This window comes from Haliaeetus albicilla, chromosome 2, assembly GCF_947461875.1.
Source record: "Haliaeetus albicilla chromosome 2, bHalAlb1.1, whole genome shotgun sequence".
Classification (NCBI taxonomy): domain Eukaryota; kingdom Metazoa; phylum Chordata; class Aves; order Accipitriformes; family Accipitridae; genus Haliaeetus; species Haliaeetus albicilla.
Genome location: NC_091484.1, coordinates 55,684,875 through 55,707,777, shown reverse-complemented (window position 1 = coordinate 55,707,777; position 22,903 = coordinate 55,684,875). Strand labels below are relative to the sequence as shown.

The following is a 22,903-nucleotide window of genomic DNA, read 5'->3' as shown; positions in this document are numbered from 1 at the left end:
TGGGGCTTTTGATGTGAAGTTCTGAATGTGGCACAACAACATTCCAGCTGCTAAGATGAATGACTCCTTGAATTGTTTTAACTTTGGGAGTCTTGTCGTTTGGGACCTTGCAGTTGACAAGAGACAAGTTTCTGTTCAGTGCACTAGGAGGAAGAGCAGGAATTCTTGTGTCTTTATATAGCATCTCATTTCACATGCATTTCAACATTTACTATTCAAATAATAGTGAAGTAAAAAATAGCTCCCATTAATTAATGAGAAAGAACCATTGACTGTATTTGAGGGACCTTTGCCCAGAAGGGAATTTAAACAAATTTTAAAACATGCATGAATAATCAGAAATCCATGTGTTAAACCTGCATGTAAGCCATTGTAGCAGGGCTGTTTTTGTAGGTTCATTGGCATCTGTATTCAGTAATGTATAGAGAGTACAGGTGTGAGGAGGCATCTGAATGAGTTAATGTCAGGGTGCATAAGGCTACTGAGGAAAAAAAAGACATCTTGGCTCTTAGAAATTAAATCTGAATCAATATGGAGCTTTCTAGTAGGGCAGGAAAGGCTGACTTCCCTTTCAAGATCAAAACAAAAGTTGAGAAGGACGCATATGTTAGTGGTTTCCAGGCAGCTTCAGTTTCCAGTTATATAGAAAAAGGTCTTCATATGCAAAGGGCTGGAAAAGTTTATCAGCTTCCAAAAAGTGATGTAAAGAAAGAGTTAAATAACTTATTGCAGTTAAGTTAGTATATGAAGGTAGGCTATAAATGACATCAGCAATTCTTATCAGTGCTGTCTATGTTTTCTTAGCAGATCATTTTGTCAATGTAAATAGAAAGTGCTTTCATTAGTCTTTTGGTGGTGAGATTCAGGCAAAAGAAAGTGACAATATGTAACTTCACCAGTCTCATACCCTACTAGTTGTGGTCCTGAGAGCTTGTCTCTGGTAGATCTGGTGAGGGAAGGAGGTGAATTTGGGTTTCTGAACTCTTTTCTAGCTTAAAGTGCTTTATGCAGAGGGATGAAATTTTCTGTTTTACTCCCACCAGTAGCTTTTGTATGCAGAAAGCAAGAAATGGGAAGGAAAAGAACTAAATAGTTACAAAATGGAGATTTTTAAAGTGATACTTAAAATTCTTCTTGAAATATTTTACTGTGTCTTTTCTCATAGATTTTAGGTAGCAGTCTTACAGATAAACACTGCTGCTTTAATGTTTTTGTTAATGTGTTACTAGTGTTTTATTGGTTGTGTTTTAAGGTTGATTACCCTTTTCAAGCTCTCATCGTTCATCAAAAAGCACAAATTTTCTTGTCCAACCCTTTTCATGTACTAATGGCTGCCTCTTCTTTTTTTGGTTTGTTGTTGTCCTTTAATCAAAGGATACAAGTGATCTTGTGAATTGTCATACTTTAAAAATACAAGATGAAACCAAAGCCTGCTAAGGTTTTGTGGAGGATATGCCAGTGAAATGGATGGATAGTCTGCTTGCTCTCACTCTTTCTTCCCCTTTAAGCACAAATACCCAGATGGGTTTTTTAAACTGGGGAGGCAGATTGGAGCACTTTTCTATCACTGGAAAGTACACAGAATATAGTGGTTACGTATTTTTTGAGGGCAGTAGGGACAGAGCCTTGCTGAGTGGAAATGGGAGTCCCAAGATGTTTCTTTTTCTTTCTTCCCCCGGCTCTTCTTCCGGGAAGTGTCAGCCATCTGAAGTGAACTCTGCATGCTCAGAAAGTAAAACATTTGCTGAAGTAGTTCTGCAGACTGTACAAATAAACTCTACATGGCAGAAGGGTGCCAGAGAAAATCTACGATTGGGGATATTTACTGTCACTGCCTTCAGTTTTGTAGCATTACCAAGACCCCTCTAAGATGTATGAATGCTTTATTTTTCGATGTAAAGACTGTTTTGCGTTACTAAGGAATCGGAAGGAGAAGGAGCAAGACACTATCATTTTTATTGCTCCCATCAGTGAGCAATACTTGGAGGCATTAAGCAGATTCTCTTATAGCTGCGCTCAGCATGTTGGAAAACAAATAGGAAAAAGCTGCCTTTCCAGCACAGAAGGCAGAAAGTAGAGTGAGAGGAATTAAAAAAAAAACCAAGTGTGTAGCCTGGCAGTGTTGCCAGAGTAAGAGAATCAGTGGGGAATGATGGAGAATGTTAGGGAAAACTTGGAAGCTGAGGGAATGTGTGGAGAGGCTTTTAATAGCAGGTCTCTGGGTTTTTCCTTTCTGAATTGTGTCATATCATTCATGGAGAAGTCTGTGAGGAAAAATATCCTCCAACCTTTTGTGGTTTACATGTGAATGGAGGCAGCTGGTGGGAGTGATGCCAGAGGTTGCTGTTCTGCTGTCCAAAGCAATTGCCTCTGAATTGCTTGCAAGGATTGAGCAAAATGGAGCTGGTATTGCTTTACGAAAAGAAGTTGCTCTGAAAAAGGTGTTCTTGTGGTTCTGTTGTTGTGAGTCTTGCAAGCAAATGACATATCAAATCAGTGTCCTCTTTTGAAGACTAAAGAAAAATATTGAGACTATGTTATTAAGGGAAGTAGAATCAAAACAGGTATTTTTCCTAATAAAACAATAGTTGTTGTGTCATATTCATGATACATGCAAGTTGTTCTGAAGGGTGTCCAAATCTGTGGTGTGGGTTGTAGGTTGCAGGGTTGCGTGCAGCGTGTCCCCTGCCGTCCCCCCCGCCAATCAAGATAATCGAATGATCTGCCTCTTGTTCTGATCCAGAGTATAATGCATTCAGACAGCATTGAGAGGCACACTGTGTTTTGGCAAGGCCACTTATTGTCTCTACCAGTCATTGCTAGGAAGAGTAGTTTATGATGATGCTATGTTTCCAATCCCGTGCTCCCTGAGCTATCTTCAGTTCATAAACTAACTAATTAGTGCAGAAAAATGGTGCTGAGGCCCTTGCTGCATAGCACTGTGACCGTCTTTTGAAGTGGAGGTGAATCCAGTACGCAATCCTAAACAAGCCGCTCATTGCTGGATCTGCATCAGCCCATAGCAGCTGCTGGTTTTGAACTCAGGAACATTTAGACTTGATTGATTAACTATTAAAATGGTGTTAGCAGTAGGATTGGGATGTGTATTGAGCACCTCATAGGAACACATCAGAAATGTACGCAGCTGCAAACTGGTGTCTGATCTAAGTGGGATTGAGATGAATGGGATATATTCCAGATGAGATTAAGTGAAGCATCCCTTTTCTAATAACTGCACAGATGAGTCATATTCATAGGTATTTGGTAAACTTGTGGTTAGAGCTGCAAGATCTAAGACCCTCTAAGATAACTGGTGGAATCTAAATGTCAGTGTGGGAATGTGATGGGTTACATTCCATGCACGTGCATACCTTTGCATCCTTAGTTTATGTGCATCTATGCAGCGTCAGCTGTTGCCACAGCTACAGAAGCGTTTGGCTAATTGTAAGTCCAGATAATTCTTTGTTCTTGTATTTCACTGCCACAGTATTCATACAATGTTAGAATATACTTTCTCCCATTGAGAAGTCTGTAATAGCAGCCAGGTAAATAAATTACTACTTTGGCTGAAGAGGTAAAGGCTTTTGAACAGAAGTCCTGCCTTGAAACCTGGGCAATAAATGCTGCATACATGCCAAATGCATGTTGTTTGTGCTTTCCTTCTCAGATGTGATAATTTAAAATTTAATCATGTGATGGATTGTATTTATTTTACTCATGTGTTACTAATCTGCGTAATTTAACAGCAAGTAGGGACATAAACTTCATTAAGATCCAGAGGATAAAAAAAAAAATTTGGCTGCGGGTCCTCCTCTCATTCTAATACTGAAAGCAAGAAGTGGCACTGGGAAACACAAAAATACGATTACAAACACTGTTATTTTTTGCTGATTACTGCATTACAACCTGGGGTGATGGTGCAGCGCTGTTAGAAGTGTCTTCCATTTCTGCAGTTTGTATCCCTCTGTGCTCATCTACTATGTATTTAGTTTGATTTATTTGGTTTGTTTGTTTGTGCTGGCACTTAGGATAAAAATTAGACCTTAGGATGGCCAAGTGCGTTTTGCCTGCTGGTTGGAGCAGAGCATCCTGCCGGGGCTGCAGTAGGTGAGTACCTCTTCTGCAGCAGGGGCAGGACGTCAAAGCAGCTGGTTGTGTTCTTTAAGTCTTCATAGAAATGAGAAAAAAAAATTGGTTTTATCTATACTCAGAGTTTCTTTTGGTGCCAGGTGTAATCTGTTCAGAGAATTCCCCAAAAATACGGTGTTTGGATTTGGCAGTATTTATTAGAACTTTTTGGTACTTTTATACTTACTAAAATACTTTTAATATAGTGTTTGAATGAATTGATAAAATTTCATTCCAGCTGCTTTTATGAGATGATTGGGGAAGAGGATTGAAAGAAACTAATGTTACCTGCCTGTTTCAACACTTCAGTATTTTTAAGCTGACTCTTAAATTCTTAATATTTTTTGACAAAATAATTTGATTGCCTTAGAGTGTCTCTGCACAACAGTAGCTTGAGGTACAATATTTCTTACTGCAAAGTCTATCCTATAATGGTGTGGAAGTTCAAAATGTATTTACAGCTGATGAATATTTCATGTGTGTCTTTTAACTTTATCCTTTAAGATTGGTCTCGGGTACTGCAACTACATGATACTAAAGAGATATTGATTATTCTTGGACATGGTGGTTCAGTGGGTTATTTTTCTTATGCTGCTGTTAAATTTGAGGTTATGATTTCTCATCAAAAGGTACAGTCAACATTTGTTTCTCATTTTTACTTGTCCCAGACGTATTTCTGCCAAATTTGTGCCTAGCAGGTATAATAGATGTATCTTTGTTTTTATTCTTAAGTGTGTTATACATTTTGACTATTTAGATAGGAGATCTAGGTAAGCATAAGTAAATAAATCTATATACACACATGCAGTAAAGCTCATTACATTATAGACATACCATACCATTGAAAACCTAAGCTACCACCTCTGGCACAGAAAACTTTTTTGAAAAAAGAGTTAGCATACATTAGTGTAGAAATCAGGTTCTCATTGTTTAAGTCCCTGTGCTCTGTACAAATGAATGCATTAATTTTGGGGAGGAGGCTACATAGCCTCTGAGGAGAATATATGTTTTGAAGAATTTATTCTGCTTCTTAATTTTAATAAGCAGTACCTGATACTTAAAAAGCATTGTATTTTGTTTTTCATAGTGAAATGCTTTTTTTTTTAAATAGGGTTAAAGGGTATGTGAGAATGCAAATAAAAGGAGTGGAAATCAGTATGAATATGAGGACACTTTAATTTGCTTTATGTTTGCAAGTAGAGGAAACTACCTCATCAGCAGGAAAAGAATAAAAGGCAAAGGAATGAAGAGGCCTGCAAAGTTTTTGATGTAAGGGCAATTTGTGGAAATAATTGTTTATGCGCTGAACAGGTTCCTGCTTGTGTAAGTTCATACTCCTTTTTTTCTAAGCTTAACTTTGTGTAATTTTGTGCTCTCTAATACATGCTTTGAAATCAGACTTGAAAATAACTGCAACACCACAGATCAATACCACCATCACCCCAGCGCAAAGCTCACTCCAGAGCATGAAGCAGGTGAAGCCTGGGGGCTGAGAGCTTGGGATGCTGCTGTCCGAGGGAAGGAACCAAACTCGACAACAGTGTCTGGAAGTTTTTGATGCAATTTCTCTCGATGTTTACAAGTTCTTGAAAGTGGGTTTGTCAGTCTTGCGGGAAGTCTCCTAGGCTGAGGAGTTTAGGACTGGCTTGAAGACAGCTGGTTCCACATTTGGGTAATGACTTCAGAGAGCGTGAAATGTATTAACTACAAGCACATATTTAATGCCACAAGGAGGCAGAGCCACAACCCCTCCAGTCTGCATACATCTGTATTTTTTTCTCTTTTTTTTTTCTGTACAGATAGATGAGGCTGAAGTCAGTTAGATTGGAACTGAAGTGTAAAAGCTAAACGACAACAGTATGTCTAATGGTGGTTGTGTCACACATTCTTTGAGGAAGTTTTTTAGCCCAAGCGGTTAAAGATTTCTAGCTCTAGAAGTCAGGTTTTGAGTTGTTACATCCAATTTCAGTAACTGATATTTTTTTCTTTGTCTAGGCAAGAATGTTTGATTTGCTTTCTGGTTTACTGCAGCAGTTTTTTTATTTTATAAATCCCTTTAAAGAAAATTATGCAAGGGAGGTCTCTTTTCTGGCAGTTACTCTACTGGGAAGGATGAATGAATTTTAAAAATATATCGAGTCCACAATTCAATGAATTAGTATATTTAAAAAGCTTTACTATGGAAAACAGATATTAAGTTGTCTGTATTTGTTGTCAGTAAAGGCTATTCAAATGAACTGGGATGGTATTTGATGTATACCAGCTATTGCCAGGAGTCAGTGATTTGTCATTCGATGCATTACTATGGGGTTGTAAGACAGATTTTGTATGAGAGTGAGATTTTCTTTATTATAAAATTATTTTTCTTAATGACATAATGGAGCCCTGAAAATAGGTGTCATGCATGAATTTGGCTGACTGGGTGTGAGTTTAATTTGAATTAAAAATTACACTGTGACTGAGAAAGCTGGAAAATTCTTAGTTGTGTCCAGTGTACATTGTTTTAATCGGTTAAGTATGGCCTTTTGACGTTTGAAAGTCTGATATGCAGTGGGGTATATTATACTGTGGGAACTGCCTTTAAAAACAAAAGAATTAGCCATAGAAATCTCTTGTTGAAAATGCATGCTTTCGTTTCTGCTTTATAAAATAGTTGTAGTCTCTGGGGCAGTTCTTTCTTCCTGCTTACGTCCCCTTTGGATTTAGAATGTTGTCATGGCAGTAATTTGTAGGCAAAAAGGCCCTTTTGTTTCTGTAGGGTATTTTTTTGTACATTCTGTTCTTGATTGTGCAAGTCTCAAAAAAAAAAAAAAAAGACAACTAATTCATGGAGAATGTGAGACACAGCACAGGTTAAAGCATTTGACAACCTATTTGATTAAGTTAGTTTTGGCAGGATTAGTCATATGGCATTTGATGACCAGACTTTTGATTAGTAGTCATGTTTCAGCAAAGCTTGTTTGAGAAGGACATCAACATTGTATGGCTTTAGACTCTGCAAACTTCCTAGGGGTCAGGCTCTCTGGGGTTATGGACATACCCTGAATTTTGCACTGAAGATTTAGCCAAGCTTACACAGTTTTGGTACTGGAAACTTTAATGTTGAGTATCCTTTTTTGAAAGGGCTCCTTTGCATTAAATTTCATGGTCACAACCTCCCTTCATGTTTTGTTACATAAGGTGTTCTAAAGTATTAAGCTTCACAAAGACAGCTAGGTAATAAAAATAGAGTAAATAAGTCAGAAGAAAATTTAAAAGGCTGTTTAACTCTTAATCTGATTTAAAGCAAACTGAAAGAGTTCCTTTGAATCAACTTTCATTTGTACTAGGCTTCTTTAGAGCAGTGAAATAAACTATCATGTGTGAGAAATTAAGTAACTTCAAGTTGGAGGATATTAAATTAAAATGTGTGCAAGCAAATGAATTCTCTTTGAGTTTTGTTTTTGATATTGAAGGCTACTGCTACAAAATATAGAGGCCTTCATTGCTTTACTTCTAAGCGGATTGCTGCTTAAAGTCAGTGCTTCTATTAACTCTGTTGCCCAAAGAGAACACTATCTTCTGCTTACAAATTGCCTTGAAGTCTTCATAGAATCATTTAGGTTGGAAAAGACCTTCAAGATCATCGAGTCCAACCATCATCCATGCCGACTAAACCATGTTCTGGAGCACTTTTTGAATACCTCCAGGGATGGTGACTCAACCACTTCCCTGGGCAGCCTGTTCCAATACCTGACAATCCTTTCAGTAAAGAAATTTTTCCTAATATCTAACCTAAACCTCCCCTGCTGCAACATGAGGCCATTTCCTCTTGTCCTATCCCCAGCCACCTGACAGAAGAGACCAGCACCCACCTCACTACAAACCCCTTTCAGGTAGTTGTAGAGAGTGACAAAGTCTCCCCTCAGCCTCCTTTTCTCCAGGCTAAACAGCCCCAGCTCCCTCAGCTGCTCCTCAGAGGACTTGTGCTCCAGGCCCCTCACCAACTTGGTTGCCCTCCTCTGGACACACTCCAGCACCTCAGTGTCTTTCCTGTAGTGAGCGGCCCAAAACTGAACACAGCACTCGAGGTGCGGCCTCACCAGTGCCCAGTACAGGGGAACACTCACCTCCCTGCTCCTGCTGGCCACACTATTTCTGATACAGGCCAGGATGCCGTTGGCCTTCTTGGCCACCTGGGCACCCTGCTGGCTCATATTCAGCCGGCTGTCAACCAGCACCCCCAGGTCCTTTTCCACCAGGCAGCTTTCCAGCCACTCTTCCCCAAGCCTGTAGCGCTGCATGGGGTTGCTGTGACCCAAGTGCAGGACCCGGCACTTGGCCTTGTTGAACCTCATACAACTGGCCTTGGCCCATTGATCCAGCCTGTCCAGATCCCTCTGTAGAGCCTCCTAACCCTCAAGCAGATCAACCCTCCTTCCCAACTTGGTGTCGTCTGCAAACTTGCTGAGGGTGCACTCGATCCTCTCATCCAGATCATTGTTAAAGATATTAAAGAGAACTGGCCCCGATACTGAGCCCTGGGGAACACCACTTGTGACCTGCCACCAGCTGGATTTCACTCCATTCACCACAACCCTCTGGGCTCATCCATCCAGCCAGTTTTTTACCCAGCAAAGAGTACGCTTGTCTAAGCCGTGAGATGCCAGCTTCTCAAGGAGTATGCCATGAGAGATAGTGTCAAAGGCCTTGCTGGAGTCCAGGCAGACAACATTTACAGCCTTTCCATCATCCACTAGGCGGGTCACCTGGTCATAGAAGGAGATCAGGTTGGTCAAGCAGGACCTGCCTTTCATGAACCCAGGCTAGCTGGGCCTCATCCCCTGGTTGTCCTGCACATGCTATGTGAGCACACTCAAGATGAACTGTTCCATAATCTTCCCTGGTACTGAGGTCAAGCTGACAGGCCTGTAGTTCCCCGGATCCTCCCTCTGACCCTTCTTGTAAATGGGTGCCACAAATTTTCATTTTCTTTTGCAAAGGTGTTCCTTCTGTGTTTAGTTACCAGCAAGAGGCTGAAGGAAAATACACCTCTCTCTGTCTGCATTCAATACAGGAGAATCAGGTTCAGCAAATAATATTTGAAGACCATTGTATATGGTGTGTGAAGCCAGAAGAGGTAGATCAATACTGAGCAAGCTATTTCCTACAAAATATTTTTACAAATATAATCCAAGTGGATGTGGAATACGTCATTCTCCACTCCCATACAGAAGTAGGGAGAATTGCTACCTACACAGTAATTCTGAGAACCAGTGGTATCATGATCATGACCATCATCATGTTCATGTTACATATATATGTGTATGTATATATACACACACACACGTGGCTAGCTTATCTACCAGCTCATCCTTAAAACCTGAATTTACTGCAACTAGATAAAGGATTTTCAAAATTGTAAAGGAAACTGAGACCCTCAAAAAATTTTTTTTTCTCCATGATACGTTGGGAGATATAAAGATGTCCTATTCCTAACTGTTACGCTGCCATTTGAGAGTTAGCAAATGACACAGAGGCAGTAACTTGTCATGATCAACAAACCTCCCCTCGCCCCCAGCCTCACTTGGCACTGGTAGGAAGCAACAGCTGGATTCTAAATGTTTTTGTACAAATTGGAAACCTAGAAAAGCTTTATTTCCCCCAATGGTCACTCTGGATACGAGAGTGATGCTATAAAATTGTCATTAGTGGGGATGTGAAGGGCTTGCTGGTCCTTTCCTACTCTAGTGGAAAAAAAATCTTTCTCCTTTCACATTTTAATATTTTTGGTACAAAATATTTTGATGTTGCAAAATATAATATGGTACTGCCAGTATTTATTTTTACAAGGATATTTTAGGAGTACAGTGAGCCCAAATGCTTTTGGAAAATCTCTTAGTTTCCAATAGTCATGTCCTACCCTAAACTTATTCCAGAACTGTGCTCTGGGAGTCCCTACTACGTGAAGATGTGGCTCAATTTGTAAGACAAGATAAAACATCTACTGTTTCATTCATTAAGTATCTTCCTTTGAATATGTATGCAAAATAAATTTTAGCAGTAAACCGGATAAAGAAAGTTTAGGTAAAATGCATGTGTGAAAAACTGTCTTGCTTACTGTGACTGAATTAAATACTGGTGCAGCAGTTCTTCATAATATCTTTTAGTCTAAATTAATTAACGCAAGTAAAATATACCTTCTAACATGAGATTTACCAATATATTTTCAGCTGCCTTGGTTTTTTTCCAGTTTTGTAAAACAATGCAGCATTCTTTCTCTGCCAGCAGGAAGTGTATGTCTATTGCTTCATGAAATGGGAGCAGGTTGAGATCTCATAATAAACAGCCCCAAGTATTTATTAAATCATGTTAGATAACTGCAGGATATGTTATCTAATACCACATATAATTTTATATATATTAAAGTGACTGAACCAATATGTCTTATGCACATAATCTCGTTCTGTTTCTGTCTCTCTGTCCTTTCAACCCCACACAAATCCTAGTTCTCTCACTCCCCTTTGAAAATGCCCTTTGTTTCTCCCTCTCTCTCTGCACATCTGGTTGTCCTGCTCTTCCCCCTTCCCCCCTCTAGCTTGATAGTCTCATTTTTAAAGCTTTGTTCCGCAAAGTACATAATTAAGCAGTATGACACGACAGGGCATGAATATTGTTGTATTAATTGAGGGGGGAGAGAGAGGGAAACCAAAGGGAGAACTACAGAGAAACAATACCAGCTGGCACTCCATGGGTATATAATTTGCAATTCATTTAGGAGAAAGCTCATCCGTGGGGTGGAATTTTCATTGGGAAGTGATGGCCAAGCCCATGCACCAAATGGATGCTTCTTAGCCAGCGAGCTTTGCTTTGCACTGGGGCAGTGTTACTGCCGCAGCTCTTGCGTGTTAGATCTGCTCTGATCTCTACTGCTGCCCTGTCGTGACCAGAGGGGCTCGACAGCCAAAAGCCTATTAACTACTCTATGGAGGTAGTGTGGAGATAGATGGCTTCTTTTGAAGGAAGGGCTATTGCAGTGCAAGTGACATTTTTCTGCTGAGAAGTAGGTGTTAATAGTGTCATTCTGTAGTTAACCAAAGTGACTGTAACATCTGTCTGGGAGCTAGTAATTGTAACGGCCATTTCCACTTGAAAATGAGCAGAGAAAATACTAACGAGTGGTTGGCAAAGGCCTGCAAGCGTGAAGTCTCTACTGCCTGTTAGTCCAAGTGGCATACAGTGAAACTGCATCTCTGAGGAGGAGAAAAGAGGGCAAATAAAAACTCTCTCTCCTAGGAAAAGAGCAAGTTGGTAGCAGTCGCAGTGTTAAGAGCTGGGAGAAGTAACCGTGTACACAGAACCACCAGCTCCATTGCTGCAAAACAGGAACTGCTCTTTATTTTTCTGTAAATTTAATGGTATTTTAGTAATTTATGCACTCCAAAATGGAGAAATAAAAGCTGTAGTGACTTTTGTGCAATTGGGTTGGGTCAGACTAGAAACTTTTAAAAGAAAAATTCTGAATTAATCCCAATCCTATCTCTAGTTTCACAGACTTGTTCTGCTTTGCATTTCAAATACAATCCTGAGCTGAAGTGAAGCTACAGGACATGCCTACATATATTTGAAGCAACAAGGCTTCGTATGTAAATGTCATTGAGAACTAAACGTAGTTTAACTTTATCCTCTGTGTCTGTGGCGGGGCATAATAATACATTGCTGTCACAGCCTGTGATAGTACAAACCGGTAAGGACCAGAGATGCAATTTGTGGCAGCTAATAAACTACAGAACATTTTGTCTGCTTTATCAGGATTTCATTCCCCTCAGCTGGTTACTAGCTTCCAAAAAAATGTCCTAGCATTGGTCTTGAGTGGTTCAAGAAATACAGAGAAGTTACTCAAGAAATCACTGATTTATGGCATGACAAATTGCTTCCTTTTCTGTACATTTGCGAGTCTGGTAAGACATGAAAACATATAGGTGCTCTTAGCTGTTTTCTTGGTGGTACCTTCTTTCTGGTTATATATGAAGTGGTGGGCAAATACTCAGCACTAAATGTAGTTGAATTACATGGATGCTGTGCAGCATGTCTATGTATATATGACTTTTGCATCATATGTGAAATTAATGTATTTATATAAGATCAACAAAGCTCTGGCCACTAGTTTTAATGCTGAACAGCTTTTTTTGTTTGACAAATTAGTTTGTAATCAGTGTTTTTTTTTAAAACAAGTTATAATACCAGAGCATCAGAACTATAGTAGGACCAAAATTCTTGTGGGCAGTCGTGCTGTTCAGAATAAATTCCAGATGAAACATGCCAGCTTCTTCTTAGTAATGATCCTAGGCCAGAATAGGAACTGGGCCCACTGTGCTTTTATGCCTTTTTTCTGGCCACTGGAAAAGACGGCCTTGTTCTAATTTTGTATTTAAAACAAACATAGTCCTGTTAACTCCATATTCCTCCTATTGGCCACCTTGCTTCAAGTAGTGATTTTGACCTTCCGGAATTCCCGATGTTATACTGATTTCTTTTGCATTCTTTCTGGTAGGGAGGGTAATTCTTTCGTACCAATGCCTGGGGGCTGCAGCTTGTGTGCTTTAAGGCGTGTGTGCTTGCACTTGATGTGCTTGTTCTTGTTCCTCATGAGCTGGGCTTCATTCACTTTTTGGGTTTGTAGAGGATAGTGATTGGCATATGTGGGCAGTGCCTGCTGATGTTACTGAGAATTGAACACGAATATATGTGGGCAGAATGTGGATCTGCTTTGAAAACTGTTGAAGTGAATTTGTTAATTTATTCATCCTGTATTATACTCGAGCAGTTTTGAGAGGGTTGTCTTGGTCTCTTGGGAGAAATTCCCTCATAAAGATAAATGAATAAATGATGAAAACTCATTGAGTCATCTTTTCAGTTACAGCAAAAAAAGAACTTGGGGTATTTCTTTTATCCTGTTCTCCTTAAAATGTTAAAATGTAGCAAACAAGGAGGAAAAAACATTTTTCTCTACATTTTATGGTGTTTCTTCTGTCTAGGTTCTGTCACTGCTGCTTTAGGAAGTATCTTGCTTCCACATTTGCATCAAAATTGAGCTAGACCTTTATGAATCAGGGTATTTTTTTAAAATTTAATTTATCCCCCCCCCCAAGGTTTAACTATGCCCACAGCACCATCAAGAGAATGGATACTATGGCTTTTGACTGAAATTTTTGTAGAAGTAGAGAGGGAGCAAGATGTATTCAGCTGGTTTTGTGGGTTCTGCTGCACAATAAAGCTGCAGAGCCCTGTGTATCAATCTGTCTTCCAATTAAGTGTACTTAAACCTTGTGAGGGTCTTGCTGCAGCTCTTGGTTTTTGTCATAATAGTTCCTGTTTCCCCCTTAGGACTGTTTTTCACCACACTTAGGTGAGGATACTTTATTATCCTCACCTGTATAAAGGAGAGTGTACCAGGCATCTTAGGAGACTGCATGACTCCTTATTACTGTAAGTTACTGACAAATTGTTAAATATTTGTCCTTCAACCTCTGGTAACTCTCCTCATGTCCTCCTTTCCTTCTAGTACTCTGCCACATGGTAACAGAAGCGGGTTTGATTTCTGTCATGTTTTGGCTCACCTGTTCTGAATATGTATAGGAATTCAGTAATTCTACTTTATTCTCCCTTTACATTTTTAGATGCTATATCCTAGGCTTCAGGTTTTGCAGCTTCTCTTTCATAATGGAGTATTAAAATATCTTGTCACTTTAATATAGTTTTGGCTTGCATCAGGAAGGTTCTTGTCCCGATTTCCCAACTGAGAGTGACGGATAGCTTGCCCTGGTCTCTGACTGCATGAAAAAAAAACATTTTCACTCTGCTTTTGTTGTTTCTTCCTTATTGCCATAAGAATAATTTCTTAAGTTTGTTCTATGGTGGCACTTCATTTTTTTCAGATAGTAATGACAATGCATACTTTTTCTGCCCACTTGTCTTTTGTGATTCACTTAGTTCTAGTTTTTACCTCATGGTTTTCATACAGTTATTGTGTTTTGTGTATATATTTTTATTTATTACACAATAGGAGAACATTTCTTGTTTGAGAACATGATCTTCATTCAAATCATAAAATCAAGAAACCCATACCCTGATTATTTATTCTAGTAATAAGATGGCTAGAATTGGTCATTCTGTTGCAGTGACCTTTAGCACGTGGAATATTTTAGTATGCAAGAAGGATTTCAGAGACCAGTAGTAAATAATGAAATATTACTGGGACTGCAGAAACCTAGGGCAAGCTTTTCACAACCCAGACTGGACAGACCAGGGAGTCGTGTTTAATTAGAAATTCCCGCAGGCTAAATTAAGGTGAAATGACACCAAACTATCAGTTAAGGATTTTATTCATGACAGAAGCAAGATGAACTGGGGAGGCATGGTAGTAGGTGGCAGGGTTTCTCACAACAGGAATTGGCATAAGACTACTTCTGCAAACCGTGTAACCCAGGGTAACCATATACATCAATTCAGGGAATAAGGAGATCCCTCCCATTGAGTCATGAGGTTCGGAGCAGACCCCCTTGCTTTCTAGACTTCTCCTCAGAGAAGGGTCTAGGGGCAGCTGGATCCACTCTTAGTCCCAGACTTGGTCAATGGTTTTATGTCTTAAAGGGATGAGGTGTAGGGATTGTGGAAAAGGAAAGAGAGAAGAAGACAGAGAGAGAAAAAGGAAGAGAGAAAGATTTCACCGCTCCTGGGTCCAGCGTTGGTCCAGTCAGCCGACGGTCCAGTCCCTGCGGGCTTGTGCAATTGGGGCTTCAGTTTGTGTCCTTTTATCATCCTTGCCCCTCCTTCAGGCGGGCACTCGAACTTATTAGGCTAACGAGCACTTTGTGAGCTTTTGGGCTTGGGGGTCATTTGTGGAGTAACTTCTCCTTCCTTGCAGACACAGCCACTGTTTGATCTTTGTATGAGAACAGCTTATCAGAACAGAGAGCTGCGCACCCTCCAGCACGCCCTCCCCCTCCTGTTGCTGATGTCTGAGCTGATGGGCTTTTCACCTTGGTTCCTTGCTGTGTAGGGTTTGTCTTTAAGCAGAACTTGCCCCACCACAAAGTTTGAGACATTAACTCTTTCAGTCTCTCACAAAGCTATGGCAAATCTGACTGCATTGGGTTGGATATGGAAGGATAGCTATTCAAAATGGTAATAAATATTTACATGTTTGAAGTTTAAGATGGAAAGAACCATAAAGTCAATGTAAATGGTACAACTAGAGAGAATTCTTACCCGTTTAGACAATCTGAATGAAAAACAATTTTTTCCCCAATTATTGGTTTTGAAAGTACCAGTGCAGTGTTAACCCCAAGTTAATGGGCAATTGCTGCATGGGGATTAGATCTTAGGTGCCCTGTGCATCTCTTTCCTGGGCTGCCAAGACTGTCTCTAACTCCAACATGATGCCTTACAATAGGAAAATACATTGTGGGAATGCCATATACAGTTGTGGCAGAAAAAGCATAATTCATTTAAGAAATCCAGCCCATGGAAGGATGGGTGGGGGAAAGAAAAAGTAGAGCAAGTGGAACACAGTGTTGTCCTATCTAAATAGAAATATTTTTTGAGTGAAAACTAGAAAGGCTTAAATGTTCTTGATTTTTGTTTTTCTACTGAAAAATCAGCCTCTTTTTCATAAGAATAGAACAATTTAGAAAAACTCTCTGCAACCAGTTTTGATTAAAAAAGGATTTGACTGGAATTGCTTTATTTTTTGTGTGTGTTTGGGGGTAGAGGGATGTTAGCTGAGGTTGTCTATAGTATGGCTTCTTTTCCCAATCACCAAGGAAGAGTAGTGAAGTTCTGGAGTTAGTTTTCTAATGATATTGTAGAACATTCACCATTTTTAAAAAGTTTAAAAACTGGTTGAGATGAACAGTTGTCAGAAATGGTTTCAATTTAGGCAGTTCTTCCCTGGCAATGTCCTGCTTTCTAAGCTGTTTAAGGGCCAATGCTTAATGCTTTCCAACCAATGGAAGAAACTGAAGGTCCTGCAAGTCTCCAAAGCTGTAAACTATTCCCAGTGCACGTAACTTCACAGCAATGTAGTGGGCAGAAATTTATTCCTGATCTCAGCTGGTTATAAGTCTGTGCCTTGGAGCATGAAGATTGAGGTTCTTGCAATTTTTAGTCTAGTTACAGAGGCTATTAATCATTATGTTCAATCCGTTCTTGAATATTGCTAAGCTCTTTGTTCAATATGTTCTGAGCTATTGAACCTCACAGGTCAATTACACAGTGTTTATAAAGCTAATACTAGATTTTGACCAGGATTGAAAACATAACCCTCAGTGGGACCAGGTATTGCTTTTTAGTCAACTGTTGTTTCCTATATTACATAGGTGAGGGGAAAAAATAACAACAAATTGATAAGGTATTCAGACTTCACAGAGAGGGAAGGGTGGCTAAATGCAGATGAGCTTTTGAGATTTCTGGAATCTTATCCTTGGTTCTATTCACATTTCTCAATGGTAATTTTGGGGTTAATGTTAACTCTTAACAGATTGTTGACCTCCCATGTCGCAGTGGGTTGTTTACTCCAGCTGATGGATATCTGCTATGCTGCAGTGCTGGGGTTTGATTCCCTGCATCTGGAGTACAGCAATGCTCAGCATGTTTAGGTAGTGTGAAATTTCATTCCTCACTCTCCAAAAGGCAAGGCATGTGAACATGGTGGGCCCAGATACAGACCTGGGACATGATTCCTCTGGTTTTCTTCCCCCACCCCCAAATTAGTGGTAATTTCACTAGCCTAATTTTGGTGATGTAACTAAAAAAAAAACCACCAAACCTAAAAAAACCTCCAAACAAAGCAAAATGCCAAAACACCCAATGAAAACAATGGGACCCCAGTATTTTGTTAGATATTCTGAAAATGTCAGGAATGCATGGTTACTGTTAGGATAGCTGTCAATTTATAAAAGGGCATCAGCTTCCCAGCCAATTTTGCAGACTTGGGAGAAGACCATCTGGAGGAGAAACGGAGCATATCCAACGATTGCAGAAGAGAATCATCACCGGTATCATACTCAATTAAAGCAAATGCTCAGCCGCTGAATTGCTGCATAAAAAGCTGACACAACAGCACCTTGACTTTTCCTTGGGGAAAATTTTAATAAAACATCACCCTATTCTGGGAATGAAAATTGCCTAGCATTAATAGCATAGGCCAAAAGTTATATGTTTCTTTCTCTTCTAGGAAGTGTAGTAGCTGGCTAATTTGTATGCTATAAAATGAAAACTTTCTCATGAGCCTGCCAGTAGTGTAACATCCATTTTGTCATGGTGGGATGAACAGTCTGGGAGGTTTCCTCCCAGAGTTAAAGGTACTTATTTTAGAAGATATTTTTTCCAGCTTGAACAGGCAAATATTACATTCCTTCTTTTGAAATGCTGAATGCTGAGTATCTCTGAATCGATACTTCCACATGTGGGAAGGGACCTTCCCTTTCTCCTGCATTCATTTACCCTGACTGGGCTCTGCAGTGAGGCTGTTTGGGAACTGGCCAGTTTTTGTTCATTACCTAGGAAAGAAGGCAGACTCACAAATGCTTTCATTTGTGGATACGAAAACATTTTGCAAATTCAAGAATAAGTTATACATCACATTTTAACTAAACAAGGATTACTTGAGTTGCTTTGTGATTTTCTAAGCAAGACAAATATATTCATTCAAGCGACTAAGAAGTAACATTTGGTTTTTTTTGTTTTCCTGCTAGACTCCAAATCTCATTTAGAAATCCTTCAAGTATGAGTAGACAAATTGGACTGAGTAGTCCAGTTAATGTCATGGCATTACTCAATACTGTGTCCTTTCAGCTTCTCAATCAGTGAGTTACCAGGAAGCACTTTACTGCAGAGGTGGTCTTTTCAGCAGTAGAAAGAATCCTATGGAACTGTAGGATAATTCAGGTCAAAAGGGACCTGAGGAAGTCTCTCATATCCTCCTTGTAGATACTGGGGAGCTGCTACTAGCTTCCCCTGAAAATATCCCTTCCCCAGGCTGAGCAAACCTTGGACCTTTAGCCCCTCTTCACAGGACAAGTGCTCCAGGCACCTGGCCGTCTTGGGTGCCCTCTGTTGAACTCCCGGGTTTGTTGGTGCCTGTCTGGTACTGAAGGGCCCCAAACTGCGTTCAGTAATACAGGTGTGGTCTAACGAGTGCTGAGCAGAGGGGGCTGATCACTTTCCTGGATGCAGTACCTGTGCTCCTGTTCAGTTTTTGGCGCCCACTGCTGCTGGGGTCATGGGGGCTCTTGGGCAGCTGCTCTCTGCTGCCTTCCCCAGGGCTGTGTCTGCAGAGCTGCCCCTGGGCAGTCATCCCCAGCGTGTAGTATTGCAGGGAAGGGACTTTATTCCCAGATGCTGGACTTTTTGTATGTCCTTGCTGAACTGCATGAAGTTTCCATCAAGCCATTTCTCCATCCTGTTTAGGTGTTTCTGGATGGCAGCCCTGACACCAACATCCCTACTCTGTCAACTGCAAACTTGGTAAGAGTGCGCTCCATCGTCTCCTCCAGGTTGTTGATAGGGATATTAAACAGGACATGTCCCCAAATGGACCCCTGCAGTACTCCATTTGTTACCAGCCTCCAGGAAGAGTACAACCCATTAACCACTACCCTCAGGCATAATTAGCTAAACTTTTTTTTTTTTAGCCCAACTCGTCCACCCGTCCAGAGTGTAACGTCTTAACCTGAATACAGGAATGGTATGGGGGACTGTCAAAAGCCTTGTTAAAGTCAGTGATGTTCATCACTCTCATGTTGTCCAGAAATACAGTTGTTGTATCAGAGAAGGCAATTCGGTTGGTCAGGCAAGATTTACCCCCACTATATCTGTGTAGACTGTTCCCAGTGACCACCACTTTCTTGTGCCTGGAAATGTGCTCCAAGAGGATTTGCTCCACAATTTTCCCAAGGATTAAGTGAGGGTGACTAATCTGTAGTTCCCTGATTGTCTTTTTGGTCCTTTTCTAAAGACAGGTACAGTATTTGCCTTTCTCTGGTTGTCAGGGACCTTTCACAATCTCCATTCCTAAGGGATTGTTATGTCGCCCGAAGTCTACTTCAGGCAGATTTCAGTATTTAGTTGTCTACTTTGCAAGCCTGAATTCTTACTTCAGGCTGTCTGAAGATACTTGAAAGAGAAAAAATGTCCTTTCATTGTTTGTTCTAGAATTTAAAATATTTTTAATTTCTTTCAGGTGTGTTTTTTTCCCTGATACTCTGCTCCGTATAGAAAATGAAGTTTACAGTTATTATGCGTGGTTTCAAATACAGTGAAGGCATTTCACTGAAGTTTGTAATGTGGTTCATGGTCTGCTTATGCATCTAATCACTTCATTACCTGGAAACTTCAGAAATTGTTGTGCAGCACACCTCAGTCTTTTTTCTGTAGAGAGAGTTTGTCAGAGATGCTGTGGTTGCCATGACCTGTTTAGATGAGGATGCCAAGTGCTAATGCAGGATCGCAGTGCCAAGGAAAATTGTGGGGTTTGGTGTTTGACAGCACTCCTTGTTCTCATCCTTGGAGGGGAGGTTGGCTAAGATTCTGGGAAAATTCTGGTGGTAGCTTTATTTTTGGTGGAGAGATGCTGTTACATAAATACCCAATATCAAAGGTGTATATAGATTTGAAAATAATTGTGTGTGCTGGATTTTTTCATCGCTGTCTGATCTCTCTCTAGCATCACCTGGATCTCAAGCACCAGTAGCTAGTGTTATGACAGAGCTTATTGCGAAGCATGAATCAGAGCTCTTAAAGTTTTGTTTGTCTGAAAGAGCAACCTAGATAGGATCTATGTCTGCCCAGCTGTTTTCCTGAGTCTGAGCATTACTCATTTGGCTGAACGCTTGCTTCACTGACCCTTTTGCTCTTAGCAGACTCTGGGGAGGATCCTGGAATACCTGAGCAAATGCTGTGGAGATCTTAATCTGTGTTTTGACTAATATGAGCAGTGGCCTTCAGGTATCTCAGAAAAGGCTCTTTGAGTATTGTACAAAACCTGAACCGTTGGCATTTTAGGTTAAGGAGTATGCAAGACACATGGATTTGTCATTACACAAATCCTTCACATCTCTGCCTTGCTTGGGAAGGGTGCATCTGTCACCATTTGCCCATGGCTGGTCTGATCGGATGATTGATCTGATGATCAGTTGCACTGGCGATGCAGGTGAGCCTCATGGTGGTGGTACGAAGAAGCAATGCCGCTGGAGTTGTGGGCTGCCTCTGTGCACACCTGCTCACCCCAATCCACACTTGGGTGCTTTGTGCTCAGAACCACCTTTTTGTGCCTCTGGTACATACCACTAGCAGTTGTGTACATGTGGAATAAAAGAAAAATATGAAATCTAGAATGTCTTGTTTGTTATAAATGGCTAGAAATACACTGTGCTATTCCAGATTTATTAGCTTGTGAAATGATGTGGTGGGACTTCAACAATAGTGTTTTCACTATTCTGGGAAGCAGACATTTAACCATAAATCATACTTGCATGTGCAGTCTATTAAATATGTAGCCTTATTTTTACATAGCCCTATTTTGTGGTATGCACGCATACTGTGTGCTTACATCTACCAACTAGTATTGTATTGCAACCAAAGAAATGATGTGATTAATGTGCAATACAGATATAAACACTGATACCTGTAGTGGTGGGTAGCGTGCTGTAAATGTGTAGTAGGGCCTTATATACAGACATTCAGCTAATAATACATTGGATTAATAACTTGTTTTCCTGTGCTTAAAGAATAAGTAAATTATTATAGAGTATTCAATGGTACTAATTTGCACTGGGATAAATGATATATTATAGAAGTGCAACTGGAAATTAGGTCATTAACTAGGCTTTTTATTGGACAGTCTTCTTAAAATACTGCCTGCAATGTGGTTGATGCAAAAATGAAAGTTGTTTCATAATAGTATATCCTATAAAAACTATTTCAAGAAAGTTCTGTGGAGAAAATTGGAGACATTTTGAAGGAAAGTACCTTTTTTCTGTTGCGTAAAAACTTTTAGATAGAATTAATCCTAATCAGTCAAATATTTTGCCTTGCAGCTAGTATTTTATTTGCTAAAATTTATTTAGAAAAAGGCTAATTTCTTTAAAGGTTATATGTCAGTAAAAGCATTTTTTTCTTCAATTCTTAGTTATGTGATAGAAACTTAAAGTGTTTAGAATACCTTTTGCTTAAGGGTTTGTGGTGCGTCATACTCAGCTTTTTCTTAGCTACCAGGGAATGGTTTAGTGTGTTAATTTTGATGTACGAATGTGGAAAATCTCCAGGCCTTTTATATGAGAAGTTTCTTTGCTGCTTGTATTTTGCGGCCACAGTCACTTTCTGGGTTATTTTCATGCAGTTCCTGGGGTTAAAACCTTTATGGCATCCAAAGCAAAGCCCTTGTGCTTGTTGAATCCACTTAAATCAAATTCTCAAAAGCTACAGAACGTAGTACAACAAATTGTTCATTGAAGAATGACCCTTAAATATAAATATATACGTGAAGGAAAGAAGTTTAATGTTCCTGTTTTTTCCCCTCTCTTTCCCAGAAAAATCGTGGAAAACCAGGTGTCCACAATTTCTAACCTAAAGGTGAAATTTCCTTTACAAGGTAGTTTTCCGTGCCAGCAGACAGTTTTTTCTACCAGCCTGCCTGCCTTAAACCCAGGCTGGCTTTTGTCTAATGGCTGTTAATGTCACCTGTATGTGAGAGGCTGTTTTGAAGTCTTAAGTCTTGCAGATAAAGAGGGTTCATACCTACGGTGCTGAGCTTAGATGCTGCAGTATTGTATCAGTGAAATCATTCTCCAAATGAAACAAGGAAATTGGTGTTGGGTTTGTTTTAGGATAAAATGTTTTTATCCCTGCTTTACTTTAAACCCCAAAGTCTTAGCTTCAGAGGTCGCCAGAACCTGATCTCGTCCGTTGATCTCTGTTCTCCTTGCTGAAAGTGTTGCCTTCCTTTTTTTTTTTTTTTTAAATTTTTGGCATTTTTACCTTCTCTGCTTGTGTCCCTTGACCTTTCCCTCAGTAGACATCTGCTAAAATTGCTTCAACCCTTTTTAAACTATCCCACTTTTTTTGCGAGTTTTACTGCCATCCCTCTCCCTGTGTGTTTGACTCTGCATGTTACAGAGTAATGCAGACCACTTGTCACATGCCAGTCCATTTAAGTAAATAAATGTTCCCAGTTTGATATGGTTTTCCTATGGCACGCTGTATCAAATGGTGGGTCTCGATAATGTGTTTCTGAGCAGGAGACTAGATTAGCTACTCGAATCAGTGATTTGGAAAGTGAGTGAGTGCCAGGTCTTTGTAAAATTGATATCTGCTCTGCGCACAGGAACAGCTTAATCCACTGGGATGCCAGCCATTTGAGTGGGTAAAATGTAAGCAGAGGGTTTCGACTGCGCCAGCTGTGTGACGGGGAAGCAGCTGGAGTGCTGCCGGAGAGCAGTTGGCAGCGCTGAGCAGTGACAGAGGGGCTTTGGAGTCGGATACGAATATAAACACTTGTCTAGCTGAAATGCTTAGAGGAAGTATTTCTATACCTCCATTATTAACTGATTATGAAAAATGGAGCTAATGTTTTAACCGTAAGCTCTGATATGACAAACGGACTCAGGAAGAACGTAGTTTATTTAGGACTGCAGTGAGATCAGTAGAGCGGAGGCAGATTTTTTCTGTGTGTTTGGTGGAGGGAGGTGGGAATGTCACTGAAACATGCCATTGAGAAGTATTTTGTGTATGTTCT

General features: G+C 40.1%; 1 protein-coding gene across 4 annotated transcripts in view; it reads left to right on the top strand.

The window, feature by feature from the left end:
- Window positions 1-22,903, top strand: part of CDK14 (cyclin dependent kinase 14) — a 334,071-nt gene that overhangs the window by 30,266 nt on the left and 280,902 nt on the right. Inside the window, exon 1 of one of the 4 annotated variants that reach the window (XM_069775384.1) lies at window positions 5,240-5,397. The exons of the other annotated variants lie outside the window; for them this stretch is intronic. The gene's annotated coding sequence lies outside the window, so the exon portion shown is untranslated. Of the gene's footprint in view, window positions 1-5,239; window positions 5,398-22,903 lie in introns of those variants that run through there. 4 annotated transcript variants of the gene reach the window in all.